Here is a 7,562-nt window from a genome sequence, read left to right as displayed (position 1 = left end):
TGGGGAGGGAAAAATGTCTTTGGTGGTGGGGTCGGATTGCAGATGGCGGAAGTGTCGGAAGATGATGCGTGGATCCGGAGGTTGGTGGGGTGGTACGTGAGGACGAGGGGGATTCTGTTTTGGTTGTTATTGCGGGGAGGGGGTGTGAGGGATGAGTTGTGGGAAATGCGGGAGACACGGTTGAGGGCGTTCTCGACCACTGAGGGGGGGAATTTGCGGTCCTTGGAAAACGAGGACATCTGAGACGTACGGGAGTGGAATGCCTCATCCTGGGAGCAGATGCCGCGGAGGCAAAGGAATTGGGAATAGGGGATGGCATTTTTGCAGGAAGGTGGGTGGGAGGAGGTGTATTCTAGGTAGCTGTGGGAGTCGGTGGGCTTGAAATGAATATCGGTTTCTAGGTGGTTGCCCGAGATGGAGACAGAGAGGTCCAGGAAGGAGAGAGAGGTATTAGAGATGGTCCAGGTGAACTTAAGGTTGGGGTGGAACGTGTTGGTGAAGTGGATGAACTGTTCGAGCTCCTTGTGGGAGCACGAGGTGGCGTCGATACAGTCATCAATGTAACTGAGGAAGAGGTGGGGTTTAGGGCCAGTGTAGGTATGGAAGAGGGATTGTTCCACGTAACGTACAAAGAGGCAGGCATAGCTTGGGCCCATGCGGGTACCCATGGCCACCCCCTTTGTCTGTAGGAAGTGGGAGGAATTGAAAGAGAAGTTGTTGAGGATGAGGATGAGTTTGGCTAAGCGGATGAGGGTGTCAGTGGAGGGGGACTGTTCGGGCCTGCGGGATAGGAAGAAGCGGAGGGCCTTTACGCCATATGTATGGGGAATGCAGGTGTATAGGGACTGGATGTCCATGGTAAAGATGAGGTGTTGGGGACCGGATAATTGGAAGTTCTGGAGGAAGTGGAGGGCATGGGTGGTGTCACGGATGTAGGTAGGGAGTTCCTGGACCAAAGGGGAGAAAATGGAGTCCAGATAGGTGGAGATAAGTTCGGTGGGGCAGGAGCAGGCGGAGACAATGGGTCAACCAGGGCAGTCAGGTTTGTGGATTTTGGGAAGGAGATAGAAGCGGGCGGTGTGGGGTTGGGGAACGATGAGGTTGGAGGCTGTGGGTGGGAGGTCACCTGAAGTGATGAGGTTGTGGATGGTTTGGGAGATGATGGTTTGGTGCTCGGGGGTGGGGTCATGATCAAGGGGGCAGTAGAAGGAGGTGTCGGAGAGTTGGCATCTGGCCTTGGCGATGTAGAGGTCAGTGCGCCATACTACAACTGCGCCTCCCCTGTCCACGGGTTTTATGGTGAGATTGGGATTGGAGCGGAGGGAGCGGAGGGCTGCACGTTCTGTGGGGGAGAGGTTGGAGTGGATGAGACGGGTGGAGAGGTTGAGGCAATTGATGTCACGACGGCAGTTGGAGATGAAGAGGTCGAGGGAGGGTAGGAGGCCTTGGGGTGGTGTCCGGGAGGAGGGGGTGTGTTGGAGGCGGGAGAAGGGGTCAGTAGAGGGATGGTTAGGCTCACGGTTGAAGAAGTAAGCATGGAGGCGGAGGCGGCAGAAAAACTGCTCTATGTCCAAACATGACCGCTATTCGTTGATGTGTGGGTGGAGGGGGACAAAGGACAAGCTTCAAAATCTTCCCTCCCCCTACCGCATCCCAAAACCAGCCCAGTTCATCCCCGCCTCCCTAATCTGTACTTCCTCCCACCTATCCCCTCCTCCCACCTCAAGCCCCACCCCCAACTCCTACCTACTAACCTCATCCCGCCCCCCCTTGACCTGTCCGTCCTCCCTGGACTGACCTATCTCCTCCCTACCTCCCCACCTACGCTCACCTTTACTGGTTCCATCCCCGCCTCTTTGACCTGTCTGTTTCCTCTCCACCTATCTTCTCCTCTATCCATTTTCTATCCACCTCCCCCTCTCTCCCTATTTATTTCAGAACCCCCTTCCCCTCCCCCATTTCTGAAGAAGGGTCTCGGCCCGAAACGTCAGCCCTCCTGCTCCTCTGATGCTGCCTGGCCTGCTGTGTTCATCCAGCTCTACACCTTGTTATCACAGGCTTGTTTAATTACAGTTTTAACCCTCTTGGCACACTGGATGTGATAAACTGTGAGCTTGCAGGGTTTGGTGCATAAGATATTCAAGGCCCGCGAGCCTTAAATAGCTACTGATTGCTCTTAAAAGGAATTCACTGCGAATTTCCGACTTGGAAGAAGCAGAGTCCAGAGGCAAATAGTGGAGGCACCATGGGTAGCTAATTGTCCAACAAAAGTACCAAATTAATTATTTAAATTTATGTTAGACAAATCAACAGGATTTGATTGTTCATTTCTGAAAACATGAGGCACACTAGGGGAAAAAAGTGAAGGCTCTAAAAATGGTGTCAGAGGATTGGAGAGTGGCAAATACAAGAACCTCTCTAGTAGAAGAGACAGTTAAATCAGAAAATTATAGGCCAATTTCCTCTGCTTCAGTTGTCAGTAAAGTTCTAAGGATCAATCTGCCATTTCAGATCCCAGTTGCAGTTCAGTCTTCATGCAGTCTCTGCTTAATTCCATGTAAGAGCAATTTTTTTCTATGGACATGAAATGCATATTTAAATAAAAGCTGTACATTTGAATGTTATCAGACTTGTAACTGTGTCCTTGTTCCCATGTTCTGAAATTCATGCCTTAACAGCAAAGTTAGAAGTCAGCTTATTGGAACATTAAACGCATGTATCCTAATTCATAACAAGTCTAAGTCACCATCATCTCTTTGCTTGTTGACGTTTATAGGCCCAAATCCCAGCAGTTCATCAATTTAAAAATGTTCTTTCTTGATTTCAAATGGTCCCATGGCCTTGCCCATCCCATTTGTAACCATTTAGGCTCAGATTGTCAAAGTCGTTTGGCAGAATGCTTCATCGCCAGAATTTTCCAAAAACACCAAGACGCAGTTTGTCCGCTGATAAGAAGGACACTTTCACTGAGATCTTCCACGTATGCCCGGACTCTCTCCAACTCTGCATACTGCCCTCGAAGTGACTGCAGTGGTAGTCGGGGGAAGACTGTCGCACAGCTCCCTCTGGAATGTGCCTTTGCAAAGAAGGACTGAAGAGAGGTGCAGTGGTTTTTTGTCGAGGCTCGACCTGAACAGCTCCGTGATGCAGTACTCTGGGCTATGGGTTGTTCTCCAGGATGTACATCGAGCCAAACATTGACTGCACCTAGAGGACCATCAACTCAGTAAAAGACACTGTTTGGTTTGCCCGAAACTTGTTGGTCTTCCAATTGACTTCAACCGAGTGTTGCAGGCTGGCACATTCCAAGGTCCAGGACTATATGCTGAGATATGCAATAAGGTTTGGGGCAGCTGTTGCCAAGGCACAGTGGGGAAAGAACATTGTCTAAGGTCCTTCTGCCAAAGTACAATGAGTGTCCATTGTTATTAATCCCTCTCATGGCCTCAATATGTATGTAAATAGTGTCCTGCGTGAGTAGGAAATGCCTTTGTTTGCAACTTCAGGGGAGGACTGAGGAATGTCAGATCCAATGTGTTTGTTTTTCTTATCTACAATGACTGTACAGAACTGTTTCCTTACCTTGCATATGCACATAACGTTAATTTTTTACATATGTCATATTTTTGCAATTAAAAAATGTAATCATTTATGGTAACTGTGTTTATCTAATTCAGACCTCTAGAGAATCTTTGATTTTAATCCCTCCATCATTGTTAGTTGTGTCTTTGAAGCTCTTTCAACCACTCTTTTCCACCTTTTAAGTTCTCCTTAAAATTGACCTCCTTGGCAAAGCATTTGCTCCTCAATCCCAATAACACATCATGTGGCTCAATGTCAATTTTTATTTGACATAGGAACAAATTCCTGCAGATGCTGGAATCTGCACTTAAAACAAAAACTGCTGGAGATCACAGTGGGTCAGACAGCATCCATGGAGAGAGAGCAAGCTAATGTTTCGAGTCTAGATAACTCTTCATCAAACTCTTTCATCATCTGTTTGACAGTACTCCTTTCAAGCACCTTGGGACATTTTTACGATGTTAAATGTTCTAGATAATGCAAACTGTTTATGTTATATAACTGTTGCTACCACATCCACTGTGGGATTTTCTTTGAAAGCTTCCCATCATTGTTGAAGGAAGAAGACAAGCAGGAACAGAGAGAAACCTTACTTGATCAGGCTATACAGGAGTTGACTAACACCTCACCATCACCACCCTGCTGTCAGAAACTGCAGACCATGCTGCCCCTATCTATTTACAAAAATGATTCTCCTGGCAAAAGAAGCCATTTGAAAATTGTAATACTTGCTGCAAACCGATTACAGCACATTTCCGGCTCAAGTATCACACAACCAATGGTTGTCAAGGTCATGCTGCATTAGGTTTTTTTCACAATACACAAGCTCCCCTATTCGATTGTAGTGACACTATCAAATCTTCAAAAGAATACTATTAACATTGATGGGAACGTCAGTGATCATCTAACAAGTATCTGCCAGCCCTATAGATCATGACATCTGATTATTCATTCTCACCATTGTGTTCCCTCCACCCTGCCTGCTGCTAGTGTGTGTTGTTTTGTGTTAAGTCTATTCTCACATTCCTTCTAAGCGTCACTTGAGAACCAGAATGTGAGAAGTGGCTGGGTTCAGACTTTTCAGGATGGATTTTCTTCCACTGAGGAGTCTGGACCCCAAAACCCATTTCATTTCCCTTTCCTACTAGTGTCAACCTGGGGATTGCCAGCAGCAAGATGACAATACCCTTCCAGACAGCTAGAAGCAAAGGTGTTTGGGTCAAAGTCCTGGAACTCCCTCCCAAATGACATTGTGGGTCGACCGAATTAAATGGACTCTAGCAGTCTAAGAAGGCAGCTCACCACCATCATCTCAAGTGCATCTGGGGATGGCAAGAAAAGCTGGCCCAGCCATGAATGAATTAAAAAAATGCCTGCTCAGTACAGTGCATTTTTGGAAGCTGTTCCACACTTGCCTTCCATGGCCTGATCATAACATTAAACTTCTCGCAACACTTACTTCACACTCTGCCAGATCATGGATGCTGCGTTAACAGCTGAGGTCACTACAACCTATTCCTCTTAAATAAAAACTGAAAGAACTGCAGATGCTATAACAGAGAGGTTGAATGTTGTTTCACCTGAATTTCAAACATAGGGGTAGACCAGAGGATAGCAAGAACTGCACATGCTGGAGTCAAAGTCAATACAGTGTGGAACTGGAGGAACACAGCAGGTCAGGCAGCATCAGAGGAGTAGGAAAGTCGACATTTTCGGTTTACGCCCTTCATCAGTATTTTCTGAATGAAACAAGGTTGTCAAATTATAAGCTAAACCGTTGCTTATAGGGTCATATGAATTCACAGCACAGAAGAAGGTAGTTGTCTCTCTATATTAGTGCTGCCTCTTAGCCAAAGCAAACTAGAATTCCACCATATCCCGCTCTCTCACCAAAGCTATATACATGGACTGCAGTCTTAACATTGTACCTTGGATAACTTGGCTATTAATCAAACAGCTTACTGCAAAATGTGGCAACTTATTGGATGGTGGAAATTGTACTTGATGCCTTCAACACCTCTGGCCACCATTTTGTGAACTGTCTGCCCTCAGTCCCAAGGTTTTATTTTCTGGTTTTATCTGTGGCTTTTTTTGATCTGACTTTTTGTCCATTTCTTCATTGATTGCTATATCACTCCAATGCTCTCTAACCAAAAACATGTTTCTTTCCCCCTCTTTCTGGTAGTAAACCATTTTGCAATCATTTTGTTATAAAATCATGTCCTAAATAAACAATTATGTGGTCATTGCGGACTCACATATCAATTGGAGGAATTGCAACTCAAAACGTTAGCGAGCAGTTTGGATAATAGCCTAGGTAGCTTTAGATAATAGCTTAAAGAATCATCAAATCCCTATGTTGTGGAAGCAGACCCACGTGACTCATTGAGTCCACACCGACCCTCCGAACAGCATCCTATCCAGACCCATCCCGTTAACTCTATATTTTCCATGGCTAACCCACCTAGCCTATGCATCTCTGGACACTATGGGGCAATTTAGCATGGCCAATCCACCTATCTTGCACATCTTTGGACTGTGAGGGGAAGCCAGAGTACCCAGGGGAAACCCACGCAGACACAGGGAGAATGTGCAAACTCGACACAGACAGTCATGCAAGGCTGGAATCAAACCCAGGTCCCTGGCACTGTGAGGCAGCAGTGCTAACTACTGATACATGATGCCAAAGAATTAGAGAAGTCAGTCCACGATAAAATTTGGCAATGAATTTCCTAACTTCAAAGGAAGGTTATTTCTCTGTTTTCTCATAGCGCAACTGAGCTAGATATTGAAGTCCCCTGTTCAGAATACACTAGTTGTCCTTTCATAGGTTGAAGTGATAGGTTTTGGGAAGGGTGCTAAGTGTTTGTGGTGGTGAGGAATATCATCAGCAGGAGGTTTATTCACTTTCTTTTCCAGCTGATATCTTGGAGACATACGCAGAGATGGTGATACAGCAGTCTAGGATCTTGGATGATAGATATGACTTGTGAGTACAACTATTCTGGCTGTTGCTTGACTCTGTGTGGGACAGCTCTTCCAAGTTAGACAACAGGTGTTATTGAGAAGAATACTGTTGAATCTTGGTCTGATTCAAAGCTACAAAAGTCCATCTGATATTTCTCATAATACTCTATTCCACGACAGTAATTTTACTATTGCAGAAAAATTTGCCTGCTGACTTAGAAGGGTATTGAATTGCAGCAATATATTGCAAGGCTGAGATTTCATAAAGATCAAACTGGACAGGGGTGCAAAATAGTTTTCCTGTAAGATGTTAGTGAATCATTTCGAATTCTATGGTAATAAATAATCCCATTTATTGTATTCAATTTCAGAACTTGCCAGGCTAGCATTTAAATCTGTGCCTAATGCATGGCTAGTTTGGTATTTAAATTATTAGAATAGTGTGTTTGGAAATGTACTTGCACCAATATCATACATTAGGCTGTGAAACACCAATTAGATTTGATTTGGATTCTATCCCAATTCTTCAGAAAAAAGATGTGCAATCACATCCTTCCAATAGTGAGGCGACCAGAACTGCACACAGTACACCTGTTATGGCCTAACTGAAGTCTTATAAACCTCCATCATGACTTCATTGCTCTTATATTCAGTGCTTTGACTAATAAAGGAAGTATCTCATATACTTTCTTAACCACCTTTTCCACCCATCATTTTGCTTCCCAAGATTTTTAGACATGCGTACCAAGATCCCTCTGATCCTCTGCATTTTCTAGGGTCCTATTGTGTACTCCTTTCCTTTGCTTGGAGAAACAAGTAGGAGGTGCTGTAGGAGGCCAGTTGGCTAACCATGTCATCACCCATTCTATTATCCAGTGCCAATCTCCTGACTTTTCCCCATATTGCTGTGCACCATTTCTATCCAAATGATCAGCCAATGCCCTCTTGAGTGCCTCAAATTGAAACTCCTGCACCACACCTCCAGGTATTTGTTAGAGCTCAATGTTAGCTTT

This window comes from Rhincodon typus, chromosome 12 (genome assembly GCF_021869965.1).
Source record: "Rhincodon typus isolate 14 chromosome 12, sRhiTyp1.1, whole genome shotgun sequence".
Classification (NCBI taxonomy): Eukaryota; Metazoa; Chordata; class Chondrichthyes; order Orectolobiformes; family Rhincodontidae; genus Rhincodon; species Rhincodon typus.
This window is presented reverse-complemented; position numbering follows the sequence as displayed.